General features: G+C 37.2%; 1 long non-coding RNA gene across 3 annotated transcripts; it reads right to left on the reverse strand.

The window, feature by feature from the left end:
• Positions 1–21,236: 21,236 nt before the first annotated feature.
• On the reverse strand, positions 21,237–24,315 carry LOC110683219. Of its 3 annotated transcripts, XR_002503579.1 has the most exons (5): positions 24,051–24,312; positions 22,870–23,042; positions 22,555–22,771; positions 22,244–22,449; positions 21,237–21,916 (listed from the first exon to the last, which is right to left on the reverse strand). It is a non-coding gene; the product is annotated as an uncharacterized LOC110683219 (long non-coding RNA). The 3 variants fall into 3 exon arrangements; XR_002503578.1 differs by having other exon boundaries at positions 22,244–22,474; positions 22,870–24,315; XR_002503577.1 differs by having other exon boundaries at positions 22,870–24,310.
• Between the last annotated feature and the right edge of the window lie 2,717 nt (positions 24,316–27,032).

The raw sequence follows: 27,032 nt of genomic DNA on the forward strand, positions 1-27,032 counted from the left end.
TACAAATCACCTGTAACTCTGGATATTCATGCGGTGTTGGATTATCAAGCTCCCTCGAGTCCGCATATGTAGGAGTAGGAACCTGCAACAGTACATCAATCATGCCACCTCAGATCTCAATTAACTCAGTATTTAAAAACTTTTAATAACTCAATTGAAATTACCTCAGGTGGCACATCTTCACCACGTATCTCATCTCCTCCATGTCTATCACCTTCTCCTTGTCCTTTTGGTTAAGAACATGAGTCGACTGGTGTACTGGCGAGGAACGGCAAAGTCGGTAAGTTCATCTGCTTCGCCCAAGCATTGAATTCACCTACTAACTCATTGCGTACTTGTTCCTTAATTGATGCCACCTTGGCATCCAACTCCTCCGGTGAGTTAACACTGGCTCGAAATCTACCCGATTTCGTGTATTCTAGACCCATCACCTTTTGCCATCCAAGCAATGACCCTCCTGAACCTACTACTCGTCCTGGATGGTATGACCTTCCCAAAGCCATGGTGAAAGGGTCATTCTCCACACTTGGGTTAAATTTGCACTCCACCAGCTCTTGAGTGTGCTCAAGCTGTAGAAAAAGAAAAAAGGATGTCAGTAAGATAGTTAATGGTTTGTATAGTGATTTTGATGCCAAAGTGACTTAAAATTCAACAGTTCATAGGTAACTTACAAGTTTATCTGCCATTTTTTTGGTTTCCGGACCCTTAATGACCCATTTTCCGGTCTCCGTATCAAACATATGGAGAGAACAAAAGAAATCACCAGCACGACTCATCAAAGTAGTGATCGTGGAACTAGAGGGTTCCTTCGATGCCACTAGAAGCGATTTAGGGTATAAACCCTTATCGATCCTCTTAGGTCTCTTTTCAGCAAATGTCTTAGGCCCCATACAATGGACGTACTCCTTCTTCTCTGCATTTTTTTTTATTTTTCTCTCGAAGTTCCTACATAAAAACAAATGTAGTATCATTGCTACAAAAAGAGTCAAGCTATTATTCAATTGAGATCAGATTTACACAAACTTACAATGGCTTTCTTTTAAGTCTTCATTCCAACGAACTCTTCCCAGTCTTCTTTTGACACGGTCGACCATTTTTGCCACGGGAGAAGGTCATCCTCATCAGATTTCTTCTTCTTTGATTTCTTCTTCTTCTTGTAGATCCATCCATTAGTCAAGTTGGTCTTAAAGCTTCTGAATCTTTCCGCTAATAAAGATTCAAACACCTTTCTCTTCTCGGCATCATTAGGAATAGAAAACAGCCTCTACAAGCACAAATAAAAACCAATTTTTAGTTTCTATTTACTAACAACCATAAAGTTAAGGTTTCTTAAATTTTCTAAATGTGCTAAAAACACACTTACCCTTGTATCATCCCAAAAGGTTTGTATCAAAGAATTACAAGTGTAATGGGGATTTTCCGCGCACACATGCCAACCTGATTAGCATATTGTCGACACCATTTGGCCCCGGGTTGGCCGTTGTTGTCATACTCCATGACTATGGGACCGTCCGGTTTCTTAAAACTTCTCGTCGGACCCCTTTTCTTTCTTTGAGCCGGTGCCTTTACCCCCCCCCCCCTCCACCACCTGTGTTGTTTTGATCTTGTCCTTGGCCATGAGTTTCAGGAGTCGGGTTCTCACCAAAAATCTCACATGCTGTATTTTCAATAGGCGGTGCACGTTCAGCTAAAATTTCAAATTCTTCAAGCCTACGCTCAAACTCATCTTGAGCCTGATCCTCTGGCTCACCCAAGTCATCTTCCTTGTTCACATCATAAGGCTCATCCTCGTCCTCATCCTCGTACTCATCCTCATAATCATCATCGTCAATGTCCTCTACACAATGAGGGTCATGATCGTCCTCCGTGAGATATAAGAACCTGTCAAAGCAATCATAAAACAATATTAGTGTATAGTAAAGTATGAGTGCAAATGAGTACACTTAGGCAATTTTAAACTACAAACATGCTAAATATAATGAATATGGGTTGTTAGAATGAATAAATGTTAGTTCATACACAAAACAAAGGACTTGGGTTAAGTAGAAGGTCATTTAAGCCATTTTCACCTACTTATGGTCCTATAACCTTGTATATGCATGATAATGAGTACACTTAGGAAATTTCAAACTACAAACATGTTAAATATAATGAATATGAGTTCATAGAATGATTAAATGTTAGTTCATACACAAAATGAAGGAATTGGGTTAAGTAGAAGGTCATTTAAGCCATTTACTTATGGTCCTATAACCTTATATATGCATGTTAATGAGTACACTTAGGCAATTTCAAATTAGAAACATGTTAGTTTATATACAAAAAAAGGATTTGGGTCAAATACAAGCTCATTTATGTCATTTATGGTCATTTTCGCCTACTTATGCTCCTATATACATGATAACTAAACTATATTTGCAATTAAACCATTACTAACTTTTAATCATACTACCTCAATCTGAAACTCCTTCGTTGTGGTCTGATCGCATATAACCTACTTTGTTGTCTATGTCATTTAGTACAACATGTCTAGGAATAGTGAAAGGTGCAGAATCCTCAAACGCATCATATTCTTCCTCATCCTCAACATCTCCAATGCCTAGGATTCTTCTTTTGCCAGCTAGCACTATAGACCATTTTGAATCGACTAGGTCAGTTACGTAGAACACTTGCTTAGCTTGAGATGCAAGGATAAATGGTTCCGCACTATCATTCAAGTGGCCAAGATCTACAAGATTAAAGTCCTCATATTTGACGTTACGCCTGATATTATCAACCCACTTACACTTGAAAAGAGCAACCGTGAAGTTACAATAATCAAGCTCCCATATTTCTTGAATTCGACCATAGTATGACAACTCTGCATCAACATGTGATTTATCCTTAGCACTTGCAAACTCCCTTGACGATGCCACAAGCGTTACACCACTATTTTGGGTGGAGGAATATTTCAAATCACGACCCTCGGTCCAAAAAGTGTACCCATTGATGTCATATCCCTCAAATGAACGAACATCATCCCTAGGACCGTACGTAAGCCACCGTAATGTATCGGTCACATTAGTATCATCCAATCGAATCATTACTCAATCACGAAACCTATTAACAAACCTCTTATTATGCAACTGCATAAGTGCCCTTTCACCTTTCGATGGAAATTCGTCACGCAAACTAGCCATGTGCTCGTCTAAATATGGGTGCACATCTGAAACATGGTGCAACACATAAAGGTGTGCTTGTAAGAACTAATCTCGATCAGGTGACATTTGTTTCAACCCAATTGTGCCATGACCATCAAGTCTACCTTCGTGTCGAGAAGTAGGAAGACCATTAGGTTGAGCAAGGGCTATGTAGTTTTCCACAAAGTTACCTATCTCCTCACCCACGGTCCCTTGCATCATACTTCCTTCAGGGTGAGCCCGGTTCCGTACTTTATCTTGTAATGTACCCATGTTTCTTTCAAAAGGGTAGCACCACCTCATGAACCACATTTGCACAAAGTTACAACCACATTTTCTTGCAAAGCATCTAGTGTACAAGGATCAAGCACTTTGCTACAAATTGTATTGAAAAACGAACAAAGGCTTGTAATCGCTTCCCTCATGTGCTTCGGTAGAATACCACGGATTGCAATCGGTAGGAATAATTGCATCATAATGTGACAATCATGGGATTTCATACTTGTCAGCTTTAATTCTCCATTCAAGGTTACAAATCTTTTCATGTTATATGAGTACCCTGATGGAACCTTAATGCCCTACAGACATGCACAAAACATACGTTTCTCTACCCTTCACAATGTATAGCAAGCCGGGGGTAAATAATTCTTTTCATCCTTCCCTTTACCCTCAACTTTCTTCTTTGATGCATCTTTGGCCTTTCCCTTTCCCTTGCTCTTCTCCTTCCCTTTTTTCAAAACATTTTCATCTTCTTTTCTCGGTTCCTTCCCCTTTCTAACCTTTTTCTTGAGGCCATAATTCTGGATGAATCCCCATCTCTTTCTAATCTAACCGTGTACCCTTTCCGTCCTTTGTTTTGCCTTGGATATTCATAAGCGTTCCCAAAAGAGCATCATACACATTCTTCTCTATATGCATCACATCAAGACAGTGCCTAAGTCATGTTCTCTCCAGTACGGAAGCTTCCAAAAGATTGATTCTTTCTTATGCAAAGTAGCTGAGACCACAGTTTTTTCAGATTTTCCAAACACCGTTCGTATCCCTTTCACACGAGCACAAATCTCAGCACCAGTCAATGGTCTAGGCGCAGTATCCTCTTCCACTGTTCCATCGAAAGCCTTTTTCTACCTACGGTGCGGGTGATCACGCCTAAGGAACCTTCGAGTCTGCAAGTAGACATCTTTGCGAGAATGAGTAGGGTATACGCTTGATGTGTCATCAATACATATGGGGCATGCTTTTTTTCCCTTTGACCTTGTACCCACACAAGTTGCCATATGCACGGAAGTCATTCATGGCCCGCATAAGGGCTGCACGCTATGTGAACATCTCGTTCTGATGAACATCGAAAACGAAAACCCCTTCGTCCCACATCTTTCTCAAGTCGTCAATAAGCGGCGCAAGGTAAACATCTATGTCACTTTCAGGTTGCCTAGGCCCCGTTATTAGCAATGAAAGCATTACATACTTACGTTTCATGCACAACCAAGGAGGCAAATTATAAATCACTAAAAGTACCGGCCATGTGTTGTGTTGGGTACTAAGAGTGCCAAATGGATTCATCCCGTCCGTGCACAACCCGAGCCTTAAATTTCTGACTTCATCACCAAATTTCTCAAACTTCAAATCAATGTTCTTCCACTGTGGAGAGTCAGCTAGAGGCTTTAGCATTCTTTTTTCTTTCTTCCCTCTACATGCCACCTCAAGTTTTTAGCGTCTTTTGGTATTGAGAACAGATGCTTAAACCTTGGAATAATGGGAAGATACCACAACACCTTAGCAGCAGGTCCCTCTGTACCAGGATTGCAACTCAAGCGCTTGTAGCGCGACCGCTTGCATCGTGGACACTCCTGTAATTGTTCATACTCATTTCGATATAGAATACAGTCATTAAGACATGCATGTATCTTCTTATACTCCAAACCAAAGGGACACATGAGCTTCTTTGCGTAATAGTAAGACTTAGAAATTTCATTCCCATCAGGCAACATATCACTTAATGCGGTCAACAAAGAAGTAAAACTAATGTCCGTCCACCCATGCTTCGACTTAATGTTGAAAAGTGTTAGCACGGCCGATAGTTTGGATTATTTTTTGCACCCAAGATACAAAGGCTTTTTGGAAGCCTCTGATAATAACTCAAACACTCCACCTTCAACACCATGCAACATCTCATCCACTTGTTCATCCTCGACCTCATCCGCCTGATCATCATCGGCTCCGTCCTCACCATTATCAACAATATAGTCATCACTCTCGTATTCCTCGTCCACATGAATCTCATTGCTTCTAACACGCACATCATTCTGATTTAGATCCCCACTGTACTCTCCACTTTCTCCGTGCCAAATCCACACATGGTATAAATGCCTAAACCCACGACATAATACATGATCTCTAATGATTTCAACACTATCGACCACATTCACATTATTACAATCAACACAAGGACAATAAAGGCCTTTGCCACCTAGTTTGCGTTGATAAGCTAAAGCCCTCTCGCAAAAATCTTGAACCCCATTCTAAAATTCCAATGTATCGTGTCTACCATACATCCAACCACGATCCTTCTCCATTTAGTAAATTGTCTCTAAACATATATATCAACATATATTGAATAATGTGTAATTGCTACATATTTTATGTAAATCAAATTCAAGTACAAAACATGAATATACCATTCATATAGTGAAAAAATACATGTTTCCAAAGGGTCCTTATCACTCCAACCAAACCCATCCTTGAATGTCTACTCTCACTAGTGAATGTATGTCAACTTTCCAATTTTAAGGAAAATCCGGTAGCATTTCCCCCCTAGTTCTCCAAGTACACGATGTAGATAATTAATTACCCACATATGTACCTAGAGAACATAGTGAGGAAATGGTAAGCCAAGATGGTCCTTAAAATCGAAAAGAAAACATACATTCACCACCTAAGTGAGAGTACACATTCAAGAATAGTCACAACCGGGGATTATTCAAGACTTTCTCCTAATGAGAAAGCCTTGAACGGGTATCTAGGCATATGATGATGCAAGTATTCTATATATTGTTATATTTATTTGCAATTAAACAATACATAAGTTGCAATTTCATGAATAAACTTTTATTAAATGGATAAATAGAAAGAAATATAGCTTAGTAAAGTTTATAAGTCATACCAATATAGCAACTACCCACTTGAGCTCAATATGTAGTCCTCAAGCTAAACTCGTGCTTCAATTCACATATGAATTTACATATTAGAAAAACAAAAAAAAAAAAAAAAAGGTTAAATATTATGTATGTACTATTTCTTTCTCATAACATATCAATTCACTAATTTATTTATAAGCTAAAACACATCATTCATCGAACTAACAATTGCTAAACTATGTATTCACTACTTTAATTCATCTAATTTATTCGAAATTGCTAAACTAAAAAGATTACTAATCTCTAGTTTATTCAAAATTACCCATCAAAACAACTTAAAAGTAACCATTAAAACATTCCAAAATTCATCTACTTTAGTAACAAGGTTACTAATCTCTAATTTAATAAAAAATACCCATCAAAACAACTTAATATTAACCATTTAAACATTCCAAAATTCAACTAATATAATAACAAGGTTTCTAATCTCTAATTTATTCAAAATAACCCATCAAAACAACTTCAAATTAACCATTATAACATACCAAAATTCAACTAATTAAGTAACAAGGTTAATATTCTCTACTTTATTCAAAATTACACATCAAAACAAATTAAATTAACCATTAAAACATACTAAAGTCAAACTAAAAGAGTAACAAGGTTACTAATTTGTAATATTTTCACAATTTCCCAATAAAAAAAAACCAAAAATTGCTAAAAATTGAAGTAAAATTATATTCAAACCTAAATTTTAATTTGCCTAAAAATTCTTCAACATGCAAAAGAAATTAATAATATTATATAATTGATAAAATAATTGTGAATAAAGAAAAAAAATTAAACCTAAAACACTCAAATTGTGGTTTAATGTAGCTTGAAGGGAAGCAGAGATGGAGTAACAGCCGTGGAAGGTGGTGCGGTGGTGCGGCGGCGACCTTCAGGGCGGCGGCGCGGCGTCTTCGAACAGAATAGAAGAGAGGTGGAGGGGGTTTTCGAACAGTAGAGAAGCTAGGTGGCGAGGCTTCTTCGAACAGCAGAAAAGAGGACACGAGCTGTGGTCTTCGAACAAGGGAGAAGAGAGGTTGTGCGGCGTCTTCGAACCTTTGTTCAAGGTGGCAGCTGTGGTGGAGGGAAAAGGGGAGGCGTAGTCGGGTTTTTTCTGGGTTTGATCGAATGTAACAGTGGGTTTTTGTGGGTTAAGGTAGAAATGAAAATGTTAAGGAAAGAGGAGGAAGGAAGGAGGGGGAAGGAAGGAGAAAAAAGGGCGCCCTTTTTTTTTTCAAAATGCCACCGGTTCACAAAGGCACCGGTTCAAACCGGTGGCCTTTATATTTTTGGCACCGGTTTGACTTGAATCGGTGCCTTAACTCTTGGTTCTGTTTTCCGCCCATTTTCCAGTCCATTTTTGCCACCAGTTTGGACTGAACCGGTGGCAAAATAAATAATATTCCAGGGTCGAATATAGTAATCATTCATCAATGCATACATTAATCAGATTATAAAGGGCTTTCACTACGTATTACAATCACACATTAATTTACCGGTATTAAATCTCATCTTTCGAATCTCGACTTAACCATTTATAAATTAACCTGCCTATTGAAACTAGACCTAAACATTAATTCTCATCTGTCGAATCTCGAATCAATATTGTTAAACTCATGCATAAAAGATCTGCGCAAATCTAGTCACAGATCATTAATTCAATCAATAGGAAATTAATTAGCATTGACAATTAACAACAATAAATTATCCCTTCATATTATTTATGGATCCCCATAAACCCTAGAAATAGAACTACTCACACATAATAAAAACTAAACTAATCAAAGCAATAAAGCAAGACATAATCAAAAGAATAAAATAAACAACTAAGATTAAGAGAAGAGAAATCGTTACCAAATAAATCTGGAATTAAGAATCAATTAATGAACAAAGTATGAGAGAAAGAAACTAATCTAAAAGCTAAGTAGAGAGAGAAAATCTAAGAAAATAATTAAGAGAGTAAAGAAGAGAGATACTAAAATCGTTTTACGGAGAAGCATTTATACTCCGTACAAATCCTAAACTAAAACAAACTTAAACGTCGAAATTAACTCCTAATAATAACACGCGCTCGATCGGGCGAGGCACCGCCGATCGAATGCGCCTTTTTGCTCAGCAGTACGCTTCTCGCGCCCGGCCGGGCGCGTCACCGGGCACCAACCTTTGCTTCTCTCGCCCAGCCGAGCGCGCCTCCCAGCGCTAGCCTCTTTGGCCGGGCGGCTCTCTTGGGCCACTAATTGGACTACGATTCGGCTCCAATTCTTCGGACCAATCTGGGTTTTCTCTTCGAGTCTTGAATACTTGGTCCAAATGCCCCGATATCACCTACACCGAGCCCTTAATCACCGGTTCGATGGCTCTAGCCGGCCCTGGGCTATAAAACTGGTCGTGCTTCTCCAGTGCTCGTGATTGCTCCAAAATATCTCGGGAAAATGCTCCAAAAGTGCAAATCCCTGCAAAAGTCAACCAAATCTACGAAAACACTAGAAAACACCAATTAGTAATAAAAGTGGCTCTAAAGAGCCAAAAACACTACTAATTATGACCAAAGGACGGGGGTAAAATACTATATAAAATAGACACATCAAACTCCCCCAAGCCAAACCTTTGCTTGTCCCTAAGCAAAGATCTCATCAATGAATCAATAAATATTCTTCACCCCAAAAAGTAAAAATCAAGCACAAACAATTCAGGGTAAATCAAATAAACATGCTTCAAAACCAACCAATCAAATCCATCCAATTACCTTTCCTCCCTAACAATTGTCAAATAGAGCAAACCACAAGAGCATATAGAATTCAAGACTAGTGCTCACACACTCAACTCTCATTTATGTGGCGAGTAAAAGATGTACTCGATCGCTCTCCAACCAACCCCTTTATGTGAACAATGCCCTCCCAACTCACACTCTCGTGTGTATAAAACAATGAACGCTCAACCTACTAGTCGACTCGAAATATGTCAAATCAAAACTTGCATTGATAAACAACACTTTAACATTCATACAACTCTATGCACAAAGGTCGGAAGGTCTTTAAAGCTTGTAATGTAAGGCCAGGGTAAAGGGTAGGAATCATTTGGGAACAAGTGAGAGGAAAGCTATGCTTAAGGGAGCAAATCCTAATAAAACCCATGATCAAAATAAATAATGATCAACATCTCCTACATAACCAACTCTAACATCAATCCACCAAATATACTCCAATCATAATAAACAATCCCAGCTCTTACAATTTCACTCATAAAAATATAATAATGAAGAAGTGGAGTGAATAAACAAACTTTATTTCCAAACTTGAATTTTTCATAGAAGCTCCATTTTTTTTTCTTTTGATCAACCTCCAACTAGAACATTTGAACATTGAACACTTTTTTCTATATTTTTTTCTATTGAAGTTCACTTTTTTTCACTTTTTTTCTTTCTTGAACTTCTCTTTTTTTTTCATAACATCATACTTTATTTTTTTCTCAAGAAAATAATACTTTCAAACTCATCAAAAATAAATATGATCAAAAACAAAATAACTTCTCAAAACCCATCCAAATTGTGCAAATAATAAGCACACTACAAACTCCTTCACCTCACTCACTAATAGCTCCCCCAAGCCAAGCTTGAGACTAGTAACCAATGGGGCAAAATAGGCTTGTAATGTGGCTAATAAAAAACAAAAGGTCAAGGCAACAACATGGGTAGCAAGAAGGTAACAAATGTATCTACAATCATCTGGAGGCCACCTAAAAGAACAAATGCCTTCGTCCTCCTCAATGTGCATAATAATGAGTCATACAAACATTACTTATAGTTACAAACCAATACTCAAATTCATTGACATACCCGGAACTAATACACATTCTTAACCAAATCAACTAGTCAAGCACTATATTCACAAGTAGTTGGGCAAAATTGACGCATGTAAAGGTTTCAAGGGAATCAAATATAAAATCATGATCAACTAATCCACAATGCTTATCATCATATACCAAGAATCAAAACAATTTTTCTCAAGTAAGGGGCACAGGGAAGCATGATTTACAATTCATTGGAACGTATTTTTGAATTTTTTATTTTTCAACCTTTTTTTTTTTTTTTGTATTTTTCATATATAAGAAAGCAATAAAACTATCTTAGAAATCAATAAATCTAACCTAAGAAAACACATCAAAAATAAAAGAAATAAGAAAAAGAAAGATACCAAATCCAAAATCTCCCCCAAGCCAGAATCAGACAATGTCCTCATTAGCTCGGGAACTAGCCCAACATAGCTAGTCCTGATCATCCTCATCCATGGAGCCGAACCCTGCACCTCCACTGCCACCTGCACCACCTGCACTAGAAGAGCTACCACCAAAATAATCAGCATGAAAACTCCCCCCCCCCCCCGTCGGTCCCTCGAAAGGAATGTCCTGGCCGTACCCATGGAAGGCAGAATAGTCAGTATAAATGCCATGGGCAGTGGGATCCCTATCGTACCCCTGGGGTGGAGGCTGAAACCAGTCAAGGTAAATAGCATCGTCGGGAATGTTTCCCCGACGAGCATAATCATCGTACATAGGGTAGAGAGCTCTACCCTGGTTCCTCTCCAGGTACCCTAACCTTTGGTCTATAGAGCCTTCCATCCTCTTATGGTCAGTGTGGGAATGCTCGATACGTCCTAAGGCCTGACCTATACTCTGAAGGTCCCAAACTGGGTCTGAGTCAACATGAGGGACAGAGTGAGACATGCGAGGTGGAGAAAACGCCACCTCGGGATGAGGCTGAGGCTGGGGTAATGGAACTGGTGGTGCTTGCCCCCTAGCGTTGGCAACTAAAAGGTCATACGTGTAGGATGGTTGCCCTGGGGGAAATGCGGTCAAGTCAGGACTAGGTAGGGGAAAGATGGGCAAAGGCTGCTCGGTCTCAGTCCTAATACACCAGTGGGGTGTCTTCTCAGTATCCGGTCGTACCCACCCCAACTCCTGAAAATACCTAGCAGTCATATAGGTGTCTGGTCCACAATTGGTTAGTTGGTAGGGTCCACCCTCAACAAAACCAGCCTTTTTCACTGCTATTCTAGTGATAAGGCCTCCTATACGAATGAGGGTGCGAAATTGGGTACTAGCTGTGGCATGTCTGCTCAGATGGTGAATAATGTACCTACCTATGTTCAATTTCCCAAACCCAAACACATAGTGTCCTATAATAGCTAGTTCGTTAGTTTGGGCGTTATGGGGCTCGTTCCCACCTAAAAAACACAAACCCGCAAGTCTTTGCCAGATTTTTGGGATAGGGTGATGAATAGGTTTGGTACTAGCATGTTGGGGGTCGGGAGTAGGCAAACCAGTCAGAGCATAATAAATCTCACCCATTTTATAGTCAGCATGCCATTGGTGTGGTAATTCAGAATTTAATTCAAACAATTTACAAAATTCTACATAAGTTAAACTAATATTCCTATTGTTCAACCTAAAAATTAAATTCGGTCCATTTCTACTATTTACAACTTTCAAAGAAGACAAGAATTCACAAGTCAATTCACGGTATGTAGGATAGTGCATATCAACAAATTTTCTCATGCCTATGTCATTTAAAAATCGTTTCACAAAATCATACAAACCATACGATTCTATAGTAGGGCGGTGTAACCACCGTGAAGGAATTACCTCGCGCCCGACTAGGTGTTCTAGCCGCTCCTTTTGCTCTTGGCTAGCAATACGGATTGTCGGCCAGTACGAGAGTTGCAAATCCGGGACATACTCCTCCCTCGAGCTAGAAATCCTACCGAAAATAGACCGAGCCCTCTTTGAAGCCATGGTAAAAATGGGTACGTAAATTTATTTGAATTGAATTCGAAAATTTTGATATAGAAATGTAGAGGATGAAGAGGGTATTAAAAATATGTAAAAAGTTTTGAATTTGGTTGAGGAATGAAGGATAAAACTTAGAGAGAAGTTAGAGGAAATTTGAGTTTTAGAGAGAGAAAGTTATGGAGGAAAGAAGAAATGAAGGAAGGAAGAAAAAGAAAGAAGAAGAAGAAGGCGGACGCCCCTCGCGCCCGGTTGGGCGATCTGAAAAATAATATGAATGATGTTCTCGCGCCCGGTCGGGCGTCATTCTCCCGATCGGGCGATCTTAAAGCCCGATTTTCTTCAACTCTCGCGACCGGTCAGGCGATCTAACGCTCAAATTTTCGCCTCTTCTCGCGCCCGGTCGGGCAAGATTTGCCCGATCGGGCGGACAAATATGTATGTATACGACGAGTTTCGTGCCCGGTCGGGCGCCCATCGCCTGGTCGGGCGAAAATACTCGATTTTTTAATCCTAGCTTTCGCGCCCGGTCGGGCGAGCTTCGCCTGGTCGGGCGCGAGGCAAAATTTGTCGAATTTGTTGCTTTCTTCTTTTCTTCAATTTTTGGCTAACTCTTTTCCTTCAAACCTGTACAAAAACTCATAAAACTCATTAAATTCCCTCATCTCTCCTCTCATAAGAAAAGAAAGAAAAATTAGTCTAAAAAGCATTAAAAATACGGGTTGCCTCCCGCAAAGCGCTGGTTTATCTAGGCCCCGCATGACCTTCTTACCAAGTACAAGAACTAGGCCCTTGGCCTAACGCTTGATCGGGTGGTTTCTCACCCGGTCGAGCGGTGTTTTTGTTACGACGCGGCTTCTTGACATGCCCTGTGGGATGCCAATTCTCCTTTTCTGGTGGATCCTCCTTGACTTGGGTTGGGGGTTCTTCAATGCTACGCACCAAAGATCCTTCTTTGATTGAGGGTTGCTTCAAATTGTCATTGCATTCAACAATTGCAACTCGATATGGCGGAACACTTACCATAGGCTCCATTTGCACTTGCTTGATTGATTCCACCTTTTCATCCTCAAAACCAAGACCGACAGTGTAAAGGGATCTTTCTATTGCATCAACTTCCTTCTGCCATTTGTCTATCTCATCTGAAAGGGATGCAACATAAGATACCGCCTCCGAGGGATCTTTTTCAAGAGCTTGGGGCTTGTTAGAATAATTCTTAACCACATTAACACTAAAGCACTTCTCCTCTGTCATCGGGCTTTTAGGGGTATTATTAAGATTAAAAATAATTTTATCGTCCCTTTCTGATAGTGTTAATTTACCACTTCTCACATCTATAATTGCTCCTGCACTGTTAAGGAATGGTCTACCCAAAATAATCGGGGTTTGCATATCCTCAGCCATATCAAGAACAACGAAATCAACAGGCATATAAAATTTACCTACTCTAACGGGGACATCCTCTAAGATACCTGAGGGGTATTTGAAAGAATGGTCGGCCATTTGTAAAGTAATATTAGTAGCTTTTAATTTACCCACATTCAACTTGGAACACACATATAATGGCATAACACTAATGCTAGCACCCAAATCACATAATGCATTATCAATCATTAGATTGCCTATATGACAAGGGATAGAAAAGCTACCCGGATCATTTAATTTAGGTGGAGATTTATTTTGAAGTACGACACTACACTCTGTAGTGAAAACTACTGTCTCTACCTCACTAATAGACCTTTTTATTGTCAATATTTCTTTCATAAATTTTGCATATGAAGGAATTTGTGTGATTAATTCAATGAAGGGAACTGTTACCTTCAAATCTTTTACCATCTCAAGGAACTTACCAAACTGCTTATCCAAGTTTGTCTTCAAGTGACAATTAGGGAATGGAAGTTTGATAATCGGCTTTGGAGCATTATTGCTCTTATCTGGAGTGGCCACCTTCTCTGGAGTCGTACCCTGCAATGTAGAATTAGATATATTAGTACTATGCTTTAACCCTGTAGGGCTATTAGCTACATTGTCTGGTTTAACGGAATCAAGATTAACATTGTTTAATAAAACAGGTTCATCAACTCTGGGCGTAGGGGGCCCTTCATAGTTTGAACCACTCCTTAGAGTAATTGCATAAGCTTGATCCGTAGGCCTGGTCGGCTGTGCTGGCAGAGCTCCCTGTTGGCGGGCTTGTAGAGTAGCGGAAAGTTGCGCAATCTGATTATCTACAATTTTATAATGTGCTAGAATTGAATCAATTTGCGCCTCTCTACTCTCCATGAGCTTCTACATATTAACCAGCATCGTTCTAATTTCTACCAAAGCGGGGTCGGAAGATGAGGAGGGTTGTTGTGGTTGGTTCTTCTGGCTAGCATTGGGATGGTAATATTTCTGCTGATGTTGCTGTGGCACCTGCGAATCTTGTGGTGGTGGATTTTGAACATTAGTACTCCGGTAGGAAAGGTACGGATGATTCCGATACCCAGGATTGTAGGTGTTGGAGTATGGGTTATTCTGCCTATAAGCTTGAAAGGCATTAACTTGTTCCACGGAACTCCTGCAATCTAGTTCCCAATGACCTATAATTCCACAATTTTCATATAAAGCCTCATTAGCGTTATTATTAATTGCAGAAACATTAGCTACATTAGCAGTGCTAAGATTATCTATTTTTTGGCATATAGAGGTCAATCAAGATTGGAAAAAGGATACAAAGTCAACACTATGCTTCCCCTTGTTATCAAAGCCTCAAGGATTCCCATATTGGGAATTATGTATCGCCATATCTTCAATAACCTGACCTGCATCATCAACATTAAGATTCATAAATCTCCCACTAGCTGCAGAATCTAAAATTATTCTAGAAGAATTTCCAATGCCATTGTAAAAGGCTTGGATTAACTGCCATTGTGCCAAATTATGGTGGGGGCATTCTCTTTGTAAGTCCTTCAACCTGTCCCAAGCCTCATATAAAGTTTCATCGGCTTCTTGGGCAAAGTTCTGAATTGCACTCCGTAGTATGGCTGTTCTCTCTGCAGGATAATACTTGTTATAAAAATTTAAAACAAGAGTTTCCTAGTCAGTTATACCAAGTGCAGTTCTATTTAAACCATAATTTGGCTTTTCCAGTTAAAGAGAAAGGAAAGAGAATCTCCCTGATTTGGTCTTGTGTGACCCCGGCTTGCCTGATGGTATTACAATATTGACAATAGTCTGCAATGTGAAGATTTGGGTCTTCACCCTTGGCTCCACTGAATTGCTTCCTCTCTATCATCGTTATAAATTGGGGTTTAATCTCAAATTGTACCCCATCAAGAGCCGGAGTGGGAGTGAGATGTGGAAAATCTGTAAGCTTTGGTTGTGAGTAATCACTAAGCTTCTTTGGAGCCGTCATCTCTGATTCTGGATCTGATGATACCTCTGAATCACTAGAACCAGTTGGAGGATCTCAGTGTTATTATTACACCAGAGTCCGCAAGAATTTGCTTGTAGAGGTTCTTCTGTCTATGGAAGGATCGTTCAATCTCATGATCGAATGGGATGTACCCTGATTTGGAACAACTGGGCATAAACAAAAAAAACTAAAAGCAAATATGAGATTTGCCTCAAAGAACTAATTTTCTCTAAGACAAAAAGAAATAACCTAGACTACAAAAATAATCAGAAATAAAAATAAAACTGTTCCCCCGGCAACGGCGCCAAATTTTGACAGGGTAAAGTCGTATCCCCAAATCAAAAATAATTCCTAAATCCTCGAACTAATGTATATAGGGAAGTAGGGTCGTATCCATAGAGAAACGAGTCTTTCTATTCCTAATTAACTAATGTAATCTAAATTATAAAGTAACCAATATGTGAATTTGAATATGAAACTAAACTACGAAGATTAAGAGTAGGGAGAAAACAATGGATAAAAGGATCTAGGGCATAGGTTCACCAATAAATAATATTCCAAGGTCGAATATAATAATCATTCATCAATGCATACATTAATCAGATTATAAAGGGCTTTCGCTACGTATTACAATCACACAATTAATTTACCGGTATTAAATCTCATCTTTCGAATCTCGACTTAACCATTTATAAATTAACCTGCCTATTGAAACTAACCTAAACATTAATTCTCATCTGTCGAATCTCGAATCAATATTGTTAAACTCATGCATAAAAGATCTGCGCAAATATAGTCACAGAGCATTAATTCAATCAATAGGAAATTAATCTAGCATTGACAATTAACAACAATAAATTACCCCTTCATATTATTTATGGATACCCATAAACCCTAGAAATAGAACTACTCACACATAATAAAAACTAAACTAATCAAAGAAATAAAGCAAGACATGATCAAAAGAATAAAATAAAGAACTAAGATTAAGAGAAGAGAAATCGTTACCAAATAAATCTGGAATGAAGAATCAATTAATGAACAAAGTATGAGAGAAAGAAACTAATCTAAAAGCTAAGTAGAGAGAGAAAATCTAAGAAAATAATTAAGAGAGTAAAGAAGAGAGATACTAAAATCGTTTGACGGAGAAGTATTTATACTCCGTACAAATCCTAAACTAAAACAAACTTAAACGTCGAAATTAACTCCTAATAATAACACGCGCCCGATCGGGCGAGGCACCGCCCGATCGGGCGTGCCTTTTTGCTCATCAGTACGCTTCTCGCGCCTGGCCGGGCGCGCCTCCGGGCGCCAGCCTCTTTGGCCGGCTGGCTCTCTTGGGCCACTTATTGGATTACGATTGGGCTCCAATTCTTCGGGCCAATCTGGCTTTCCTCTTTGGGTCTTGAATACTTGGTCCAAATGCCCCGGTATCACCTACACCGAGCCCTTAATCACCGGTTTGATGGCTCTAGCCGGCCCTGGGCTATAAAAACTGGTCGTGCTTATCCAGTGCTCGTGATTGCTCCAAAATATCTCGGGAAAATGCTCCAAAAGTGCAAATCCCTGCAAAAGTCAACCAAATCTACGAAAACACTAGAAAACACCAATTCGTAATAAAAGTGGCTCTAAAGAGCCAAAAACACTACTAATTATGACCAAGGGACGGGGGTAAAATACTATATAAAATAGACACATCAAGGAGTGACAAGCTCTTCAAGGTATTCATCAACTTCGTGGATCGAAGCAGATCTAGAAAACCTAGGAACATGCAATTGATTTACACCATCATTCAAAGTAATTGAAGAAGCTATATTAGATTAATTCAAGTTATTTTGAGGTTTGGGGGTGGATTGTTTCTTCTTTCAAGCCATTGAAATTGATTAAGTGGAAGAAAAACCAGCAAAATCAAATCGCCATAGGCAGAAGGAGAAGAGAGGAAAGTCAACGCAAGTTAACACCCCAAATTTTTTATTGAGTGTGTTTTTAACCCCGTCCCTTAATCATAATTAAAAGTATTTTGAGCTCATTAGAGCTACTTTTATTCCTAATATGTGTTTTCTAGTGTTTTCGTAGTTTTTATAAGCGTTTTGTAGGAAATTGCATATTTGAAGCTTTTTCCCAGGATTATTTGGAGCAACTACGAGCATTAGAGGAGCATGCTCTTCTTTCATAGCCTAAGGCTGGTTAGAGTCATCAAACCAGTGATTAAGGGATCAACATATGAGAAGTTGAGGCATTATATTGGACCGAGAGATCAAGCCCCAAAGAGGAAATCCAGATTGGGCTAAGTATGGAATCCCAATCAAAGTCCATTCAAAGTACAAATAGTCTTTCCCGATCGGGGAAGGCTCGCCCTGAGGCGTGCCTGACCGGGCGAGGCAAAAGATCAAGAAAGGCATGCTTCGCCCGAGCTCGCACCCGACCGGGCGCAAGAGATGTACGTTGAGAAAAAAGACGGGTGTAATACCCCTCATAATTTCTTTAAATGGATATAATATACTACTCATATCAACAATATGCATCTTCCTTTTAGGGAGCCCATATGCTAAGATAGTTAAGCGTGCTTGGCTGAGAGTAGTCTTGGGATGGGTGACCTCCTGGAAAGTTTTCCCGGGGCGCGCATGAGTGAGGACAAAATGTGCCGGAAGGACTTGTGTTAATATGCATCTTCCTTTTAGGGATCCCATATGCTAAGATACTCCATAGTTAAGTGTGCTTGGTTGGAAGTAGTCTTGGGATGGGTGACCTCCTAGGAAGTTTTCCTAGGGCGCGCATGAGTGAGGATAAAATGTACCGAAAGGACTTGTGTTCGTCTTTGGGGACAGTTGTTGGCCCTTGATGCGCATTTCGTGACAATATGCCCTCCCTAATTTGTTTGGGGTCGTGATGTTACAGTGGGCCCGGCCGGGCGAGCTGGCGCCTGACCAGGCGCGTGTCTTATAGAAAAGTTTGACCTTTTTTACTTAGATTTTAATTAGGATTTTTATGTTTTGTATAAATATGTTTTAGTTGTTTTTATACAATTACCTATGTTTCATTAGTTTAATTCTCTCTTAAGCTTAGACTTCTCTCTACAACTCTTAGTTTTGATTCAATTCATTATTTCCGTTAACTTTGGTAACGATTTCTTCCCTTTTAATTTCAGTAATTTATTCGCTTTTGTTCATCATGTTTTGCTTAATTGTTTTGATTAGTTTAGATTTAATTATGTGTGAGTAGATTATTTTCTAGGGTTGTGGGGATCCATAAATAATATGAAGGGGTAATTTATTATTGTTGTTTTTCAATGCTTGATTCATTTTCTATTGATTGATTTAATGCTATGTAATTAGATTTTATCAGGTTTAATTGTATGAGTTATGCAATACTAATTCGAGATTCAAAAGATGAGAATTGATGTTTAGGCTTAGTTTCAATAGATAGGTTAATTTATAAATGGTTAAGTCAAGATTCGAGAGATGCGATTTAATACTGGTAGATTAATTATGTGATTCTAATACGTAGCGAAAGTCCTTTATGATCTAATTAATTGATGCATTGATGATTGATTGTTGTGTTTTACCCTGGAATATTATTTATTAGTGAACCTATACCCTAGGCTTTTATTATTTGATTTCTCTCTATACTTTAATCTCCTTAGTTTAATTCTTTTCATAACAATAAATTGGTTACTTAATAATTTATATTATTTTAATTATTTAGGAATAAATTGACTTGTTTTCCAGTGGTTCGACCCTACTTCCCTATCTACTTAGTTAGAGGACATAGGTAATTACTTATGATAAGGTGATACGACTTTATCATGTCAAGTATCATGTTAGGTATTGGTTGGAATTATTGATTGGATTGATGTTGGTAATTAATTGGTGAAGTATGGATTATTTTTATGAATTAATGATTGAAATCAATTGTAATGGCATGTTGGATTTGAACCACACTTTTATTGGCATGAATGAGAGCATGTTTAATAAAACTAAATGTTTAATTTGATTTGGAATATTGAAAGTGAATTTTATTATGGTTCATGTAATTTTTATTGATGCTACAAGCATGAGGAAAGAGCTATTTAAGTGTCTATGAACACGATAATGAAATTATATTCTAGTACCTTAGTGCACTTAAGGTATTTTCAACACTGAGGGATAGGATTTGTGGTGCATTATGAGTTTAAGGTGTCTTTGACACTGAGTTACATTAAAAATGGTTCAGCATTTAAAGATTATGTGGTCACTAATTATTCAAGAATTAATTTGGTATGTTTGATTTCTTGAATAATTATAATGATTGATTGTGTTATGGTTTGATTCATTACCAAGTCTAATAATATGTAAACAACGTAAAGTGAAAGAGATTACGCACCAAAACTCCTGGAACGTATATACCTTGAGTATAAACATATGAGGGGAGTTATCCTACTTTATATTTGACTGTAACTTCTACTGGGGGTATAGGACCTTGTACTTTCCATTTTATTATGCGCAGGATTCCGCCACTTACGAGTGGTTCATTTATACTGGTACAGTTAGCTCCCGTGTTAGTACCCCTTTATTAGGGCAGGTTAGGAGGAAACTTGTTCGATGTGTTATCAAGCTTAAAAAATAATTTAGTTATTTATTGATTGGTTGTGTCATATATATGTTGTATGCTTGTGAACAGGTGCAACAAGGTAAGTTGTGTGATGATAAGATGAAATCATGTTAGTGTGTACTATTTATGCTTATGTACTCAACATTGCTGATTGTGTGTGTTTGTTTGGCCTTGTCTTTATCTTGGCCCTACGACGACCCATTTATAATGGTGAGTAGTTGGGACAAGTAAAGAGAAGCTTTTCAAGTGATGAAGCATATTGATGATGGGCAGGAGTGAAGAGCAAATCATGCTTAGTTTTCATAAGACTATAATGCAATTTATTAATTATTTACTATATTATATTATGCTTGTGAGACTAGCGCAAAGGTTTTTAAGTATTGTTCGATTTTAATAAGGGCCTACAATGGTTCTAAGTTGTAGGTTGACTTCGTTTGACTTTGGTTTGAATTTACTTTTGTTTGGTTGACTTTTTAAGTTGACTTGTTTTGAATGGTTTTAAAGAGAGTCTTCTGTTGTGTGTCTTTGATAAATGTCTTAACCATTATCACGGTGGCTGTAAAGCCTTAGAATTTCCTATCTCGTGTTTTAAAAAGGGTAAAACCAGTACTTTAAAGTAAAGGAATTTCTAAGGTGTTACATTACACCCCACTTGGGCGATGTTATGATGACCGGTGAAGCATATCCTTACTTTGTCCTTGGTAAGTTATCTACTGCAAATGTTAATTTAATTTGATGATAGTTTGTTTTCAGCCATGTAGGTTAAGAATGGTGTTAAACAGGATGAACCCACTTTCTTAGAGCCCGCCTGGATTGCAAGGAACCATTAGGGGGGTAGTTATTAAAGCACTAATTATTCAAGGGGGAATAAGTTGGGTGGACAAAGTCTACAAGAGTAATTATTTATCAAGTTTGGAAATGTTATCAGGTTTATAAATTCCAGCCCATTTCCAAGTTTAGGAGTTTGATCTCAATTTTCGATTCACCCTGGGCATGATCACTTCTGTTTTTTTTTCTTCTTTCTTTTTCCATTTTATTTTTCTAACATTTCTTTTACGAGATTTTATTTTCACAATATGTAAAATTATTTTAGAAAACCAACACTAAAAAGCTAATTAAGAAATAAATTCATAATTAGTACTTAAGTACATTGAAATACTCAAATAGACAATAAACTAAAAAGTAGCATTAATATTATTAGTACATATGTCAAAATTAACTCCCAAAGACCACCATTACTTCTTTAAAATCATAGTTAGAAAATCATATTTCTCGTCATCATCCACCAAGTCTCGAAGTATCACTATCTCATCTTTAGTCATCTTAACACACAAAGAAAGAGCATTAGCCGTAGAAATATCAGGAACTTTTCATAATTCTTCACGCAATCCAACCTTGATATTTTTTGGCCCTTCGAGAATACTCACCAACTTATCAATCTGAGCATTGCTATTCTCCAACATATTTCCCATCATCGACTCCAAATTTTTTTGAAAATTTTGAATTTCTTTGTTGGTTATTCGCAAATTTTTCATAGTTGGCTTCTTGGATGAACCCTCATCTATAGTCCTCTTACTAGACCCTTCAGTCAATACATCATCGTGGTTTGTAGATGATACTTCAATAGACTTTTTTGATGATGTAGCATCATCTTGGGTGATGTCTTGGACATTCATGACTTGGTCATCTTTCACTCCAGTAGCTCTATCTTTTGCAAATACTTCCTCAAGATCATCAAACAATGGGAATGGTTTTCGATACAAGCCCTTTGATTCTTTGTGAGACTATAAATTTATGGTATAAAACAAAACAAAAGCAAACTCAAAGTTAGAATTTGATTATGACAAAGAGTAATAATTTTTACATTATTGAAGTTGAAAAGGTCAAAGTTGAAATTTCTTGGCACAGGGACCCTTTCTTTAATTTAGACACAAGTATAGTGATATTTCAGTTTTAGCAATTCAGTCCAAAACATAGAAAACTCCGTTTAAACTTCAGATGCATTAACTAACAATTTGCATAATAATTAACTTTAGATGCATACTCCATATTATGTTCAAGTATAAGCTACCTACTCTAGGTTACAATTTTGCACAACAATGAACTACTACCTTACTAGATAAGAGATGCATATCAATTTCTAAGTATTTCCCAACGCATCTTGAGTAATCCAAAACATCTCTCAATTACGTTCCTAGCACATGAGTGTTTCATGTTGAAGTACTCCAGAGTAGTAGGTTGATAACCCTCCTTCCACTCTTTAAGATGATACCTTTGACCTCTATATGGGGCAAGAAAACCTTCTCCATTTGTGTAACTAGAATCAACCAAATAATAATTTCCTAAAATATTGTCAAAAGTTTAACACAAATCAATTATATTAAATCAAACTTAAGTTAAACTCAAAAAGTATTATCCTCACCACGAGGGACTTTAACAGGATGTCTTCTACTAATTGCATCTTTGAGAACCCTACAATCAGCAGCAGAGCCTTCCCACCCAGGCAAAAAGTATATTAATTGCATATCTATATAACAAGCAGCTAAAACATCTGTTGCTATGTCCCCTTTCCTTGTCCGATATCTAGGCTTGTCAATGTCAGAAGACCCTTAATTTGATGTATGTTCCATCTAAAGCCCCTATGCAATTCAACAGACAATTAAAAAAAAAATTAGCTACCAATGTATGAAAATATGCCTAAACCAAAATCTAACAAAACTAATTAGCTATACTATACCTTAAACCGCTTCCACCTTTGATCCTTGCAATCCTCTTTTATAGGCTCCAGAGTCTTTGACAAGTTTTTGTGCAATCGCAAAACACATCTTAATACTTGGCGAAAGTTTCTAGTGATGGTCTCTTTAGATCTTCTTAGACGTCTCACTATCAACCTTTGTTTTAAGTCATGACCTAGTATATTTAAAAATATAGCAACTCTCTCCTCAACAAACATGTTTCTTGATTCTTTTAAACCCCCATAATTACGAAGCAAATCACATAATGTGTAAAATGTATTTCTATCCATTCTTAATTGGTCAATACAACTAATTTCATCACGAAGAAACTCTTTTATATTCTTCATACCTTGAATAAGGGTTCGTTTGGAAGAATGAACATTTTTTTTTTGTGTGGTATTTTTAGTGAATTCAAGTATAGACATAATGTGTAAAAAAATCATCATCATCATATCCCTCAATCTAATAAAGTAAATAAGTAAAATAATAGCATTTTGACGTTTTGATGGTGGCATACGAGCCATGGATGCATAGAAGAATGACATACAATCAATAATTCTATAATTTTCTATGAAAACTATATGGACATAGAAAGGAAACATAGAAATAATTGAACTTTGATTTCATAGAAATAATCTGTTGTCCATCTTTTCTATGATTCAAAATCTGTTCAGAAAAAAAAAAATTGAACTGTGATTTCATTGCCAAAATTACACCATAAATTGAGCAGATTGATTCAACCAAGGGCAACATTTCTCAAAAAACTTCAAACCACCAATTGAACATATTTCATAAACAATTTAACTGCAAATTAGCAATATTTAATCCATATATTTCACATCAACCATCAAATTCCAAATTACATCCAAATAAACAAATTTACACAAAGGCTGGACATATATGACTGGAATATGAATCAATATTCAATACCAATCATAGATCTAATCACAAACATCAATTAATGGAACTAATTTTCGTTCAATTTCATAAAATCGCACAAATTGAACTAATTTCCGTTCAATTTCATATATTACGCCTACTAAGGAACCCTAATTAAATTTAGAAAAAAAAATGAAAATTATCATAAAAATCAAATAAATAATCATAGATTTAATCACAAACATCAATTAAGGATTCAAAATCTAAGAAAACCAGATCAAATAACCAAAATAGAACGGCTAACCTTTATATTTAACTTCAATTTGGGGCAATTTACAAATAGGGAAGCAACTTCAAATCCAATTCTTCAATGAAATCGTTCGAAAGAGAGGAGGAGAGGAAGAGAGAGAAAGCTTCAGTCGGCCGCCATGGCTAGCTTCGTCGGCCGGCATAGCTAGCTTCAGTCGTGCTTGAAGGTCGAGAGATGAAAGAGAAATGAAAATTTGTGGGTTGATTTTTTGACCCGTAAAAAGTTATGATGGGGTGAGAGTAAACTTTTACCCCTTTTTTGGGAGGAATAAATTACGGGTCTAAATTACTACCCTCAATCCAGGTATGCCAAAAGGCCTATAATAATTAACCCATAAAGTTTTACGGGATTTTACCCTCAATTCAGGCGGGCTCTTAGTGTAGACACCCAAATGTATCTCCCCAAAATCAAACCCAGTGATGAATACCTTTTATGTCATTTGATTATTGAACAAAGGGAAAGTGTGAAAAGTCTAGTGATGTGGTTGTTTTTATTAAAATATCTCTATTTCTATTTTCGAAAATATTTCTTTTTTATACTCTATTTATGATAATAACCAGTCCTAAGGGTCCAATAATGTTGTAGTTGGATTGGGCTCGAAAAGAGATTTCCGATGATATATTATAAGCCCAATTCCGATGAATAATGAGGAAGTTATGGCCTAAATTAAATTTGGCCCGAAATGAATTTGTGGCCCAATGATCTAGAGGAGGGCCTATTAATTATTATTCCTAAAGTTATTAGAATTAAATTTAATCTTCTAGGATAATCTAGAAGGTTCTTTTAAATTCTAATAGTATTAAGATTGATAATTATATTTTAAAGAGTTTTATTTGGAATAAAATAAGTGTTTTATGATAAACCCGTTTTTAATTTGATAAACATGGAATTTGCTGCTTAATAATATTAAAAAGAGGATTCCACGCACAAAGCGCGTTTTATATTTTAATTAACACTAAACAACGGAGTTTGTTGCCAGACTACAGAGTCTGTCGCCGGGCGCTAATGTTTGTCGCTTGGTAACAGATGCCAGTTTTATTCCATATAGAACTTGAAGTATTTTATATCGTTTTCGGACTATTTTCTATAAATAGGAGTCGTATATCTCCGTTTTCAATAATTCACAATCATCATCTCTCTCTCTTGTCTTTCTAAAAGCTAGAAGCTTTCTCTCTCTCTATTCTTTTTCTAAGCCTTCCCTCTTACAAAATTCCACATACATTAGATCTAGACACACCTAGCCAAGTTTGAAATTGTCTTCTCCCTAGACATGAAAGGTTTATAATTTCTGAGGGTTTGGTCCCAAATCTCTATTTCAATTATTTAATTTAATTGTTTATTATTTTCCTTGAAGTTACTAACACGTATATTTTGTTATTAGAAAGAGATACGAGGCATCCAAGTAAGTAATTTAATTACTTTGTTATTCTTTTGTTATAGAAAGCATGCTTAGATTATTTTGATTCCTAGTATCATGTTAGGATGTCTTTATGATTCCTAGTATCATTTTTACGGTATTAACTAATATTTCTAATATCATGTATGTTTCTAGTATCATGTTTATGATGCTTCCTTTTCTATCCTTATATCATGTTAGTATCATGTTAGGGATAAAGCTTTGATCTTTATTGTTTAGTGACGTGTTAGGGTTTGTTATTAATCTTGTTAGTATCATGCCTAGAATCTTGCTAATACTATCATGCTTTTAGATTGAGAATATTTTGATGATGATTTATTGTTATTATGTTGCTTGATATCATATATTATTGTTATTTCTTGATCACGCCTTAATACATGTTTAAAGGAAATTTGTACTTTTAATCACGCTTAATAAGATAATTAATAATCTTGTTTAGGCTAACATGATTATAATTTAAGTGATCGGAAATAATAGATTTGTTTGTGCATTAATATTCAACCAACATAGATTAAACAAGTTTAGGGTTAACCTATTGATTGTATGTTAGTCAGAAAGTGCACATGAATATGAGAAGAATAAAGTAGAGGCCTATTTTTAGGGCAGGTGCAATCTCTTTTAGGTTGGATTTATACCTTCATTTCCGAACATCCAGTTATGGTTCCAGAACACTATGGATTTAGTGATCTTATGGATCGTGAAGGGGTGTAACCTTCACCCTGTGACGGTTTACAAGTTCTTAAAACTTGTTGACGACTCTTTTACTCTAGTTTCCTTCCCTTTAGATGCCACCATGCTTAAGTGTATGATCACAGTGGGGCTCAAGTGTGGGATGCTTGAATTATTCCCTACTGTTTTTTGGCGACTCCACTGGGGAGGATTTCTATTTTAATTCTTAAAATTTATTTTGGCAATAATTTAAAATGAGTGGATGAGACTCGAAAAGTTCTAAGTATTTCGTGTGCGTAATTTTTTTTAACATTATTGGCATAAGCATAAAAAGGTCCGCATTGGAAAGACCATCCGTAATGCGTCAAAAATATAGGATTTTTACACATGGAAAATTAGGGAAATATCTTTCACAACTAAAATTGAAATGACGCTGCGAAAAACTGGAAAATTCAAGAACAGAAAGCTGCCGAGGCATGTAGGAATTAGCGCTGAGAAAACAGCGCCATCGCCAAGCGATGGCTCTGTTGTCTGGTGACAGTAATTGTCGTCTGGCGACAGGCACTATTGTCTCTTGCCGAATTCTTCCAATACCAAGCCATAAATCTACCTTCTAGTTTCGACTAGTTTTTAGTATTGTTTACTCGGTTTTACTTCCTGATTGAGTTTTTCCCTTTTTCTGAAACCCATATGTGTTCTACATATATATGGCATAACCCTCTGAGAATAAACGCCCCATCTACCCAATCGAACGCTCCTGGCAACGAAGGGTACATTCGGGTTTGTTGAATTTACCAAATCGTGCAAAGCGAGTTTAACTCATGGGGTCCCATTCACTCGCACCAACCCTTCCAAAGATAAGGCTTCCGCGCGGCGCTTCTAGACTCATA

The sequence above is a fragment of the Chenopodium quinoa genome, unplaced genomic scaffold (genome assembly GCF_001683475.1).
Source record: "Chenopodium quinoa cultivar QQ74 unplaced genomic scaffold, ASM168347v1, whole genome shotgun sequence".
In the NCBI taxonomy this organism is placed as follows: Eukaryota; Viridiplantae; Streptophyta; class Magnoliopsida; order Caryophyllales; family Amaranthaceae; genus Chenopodium; species Chenopodium quinoa.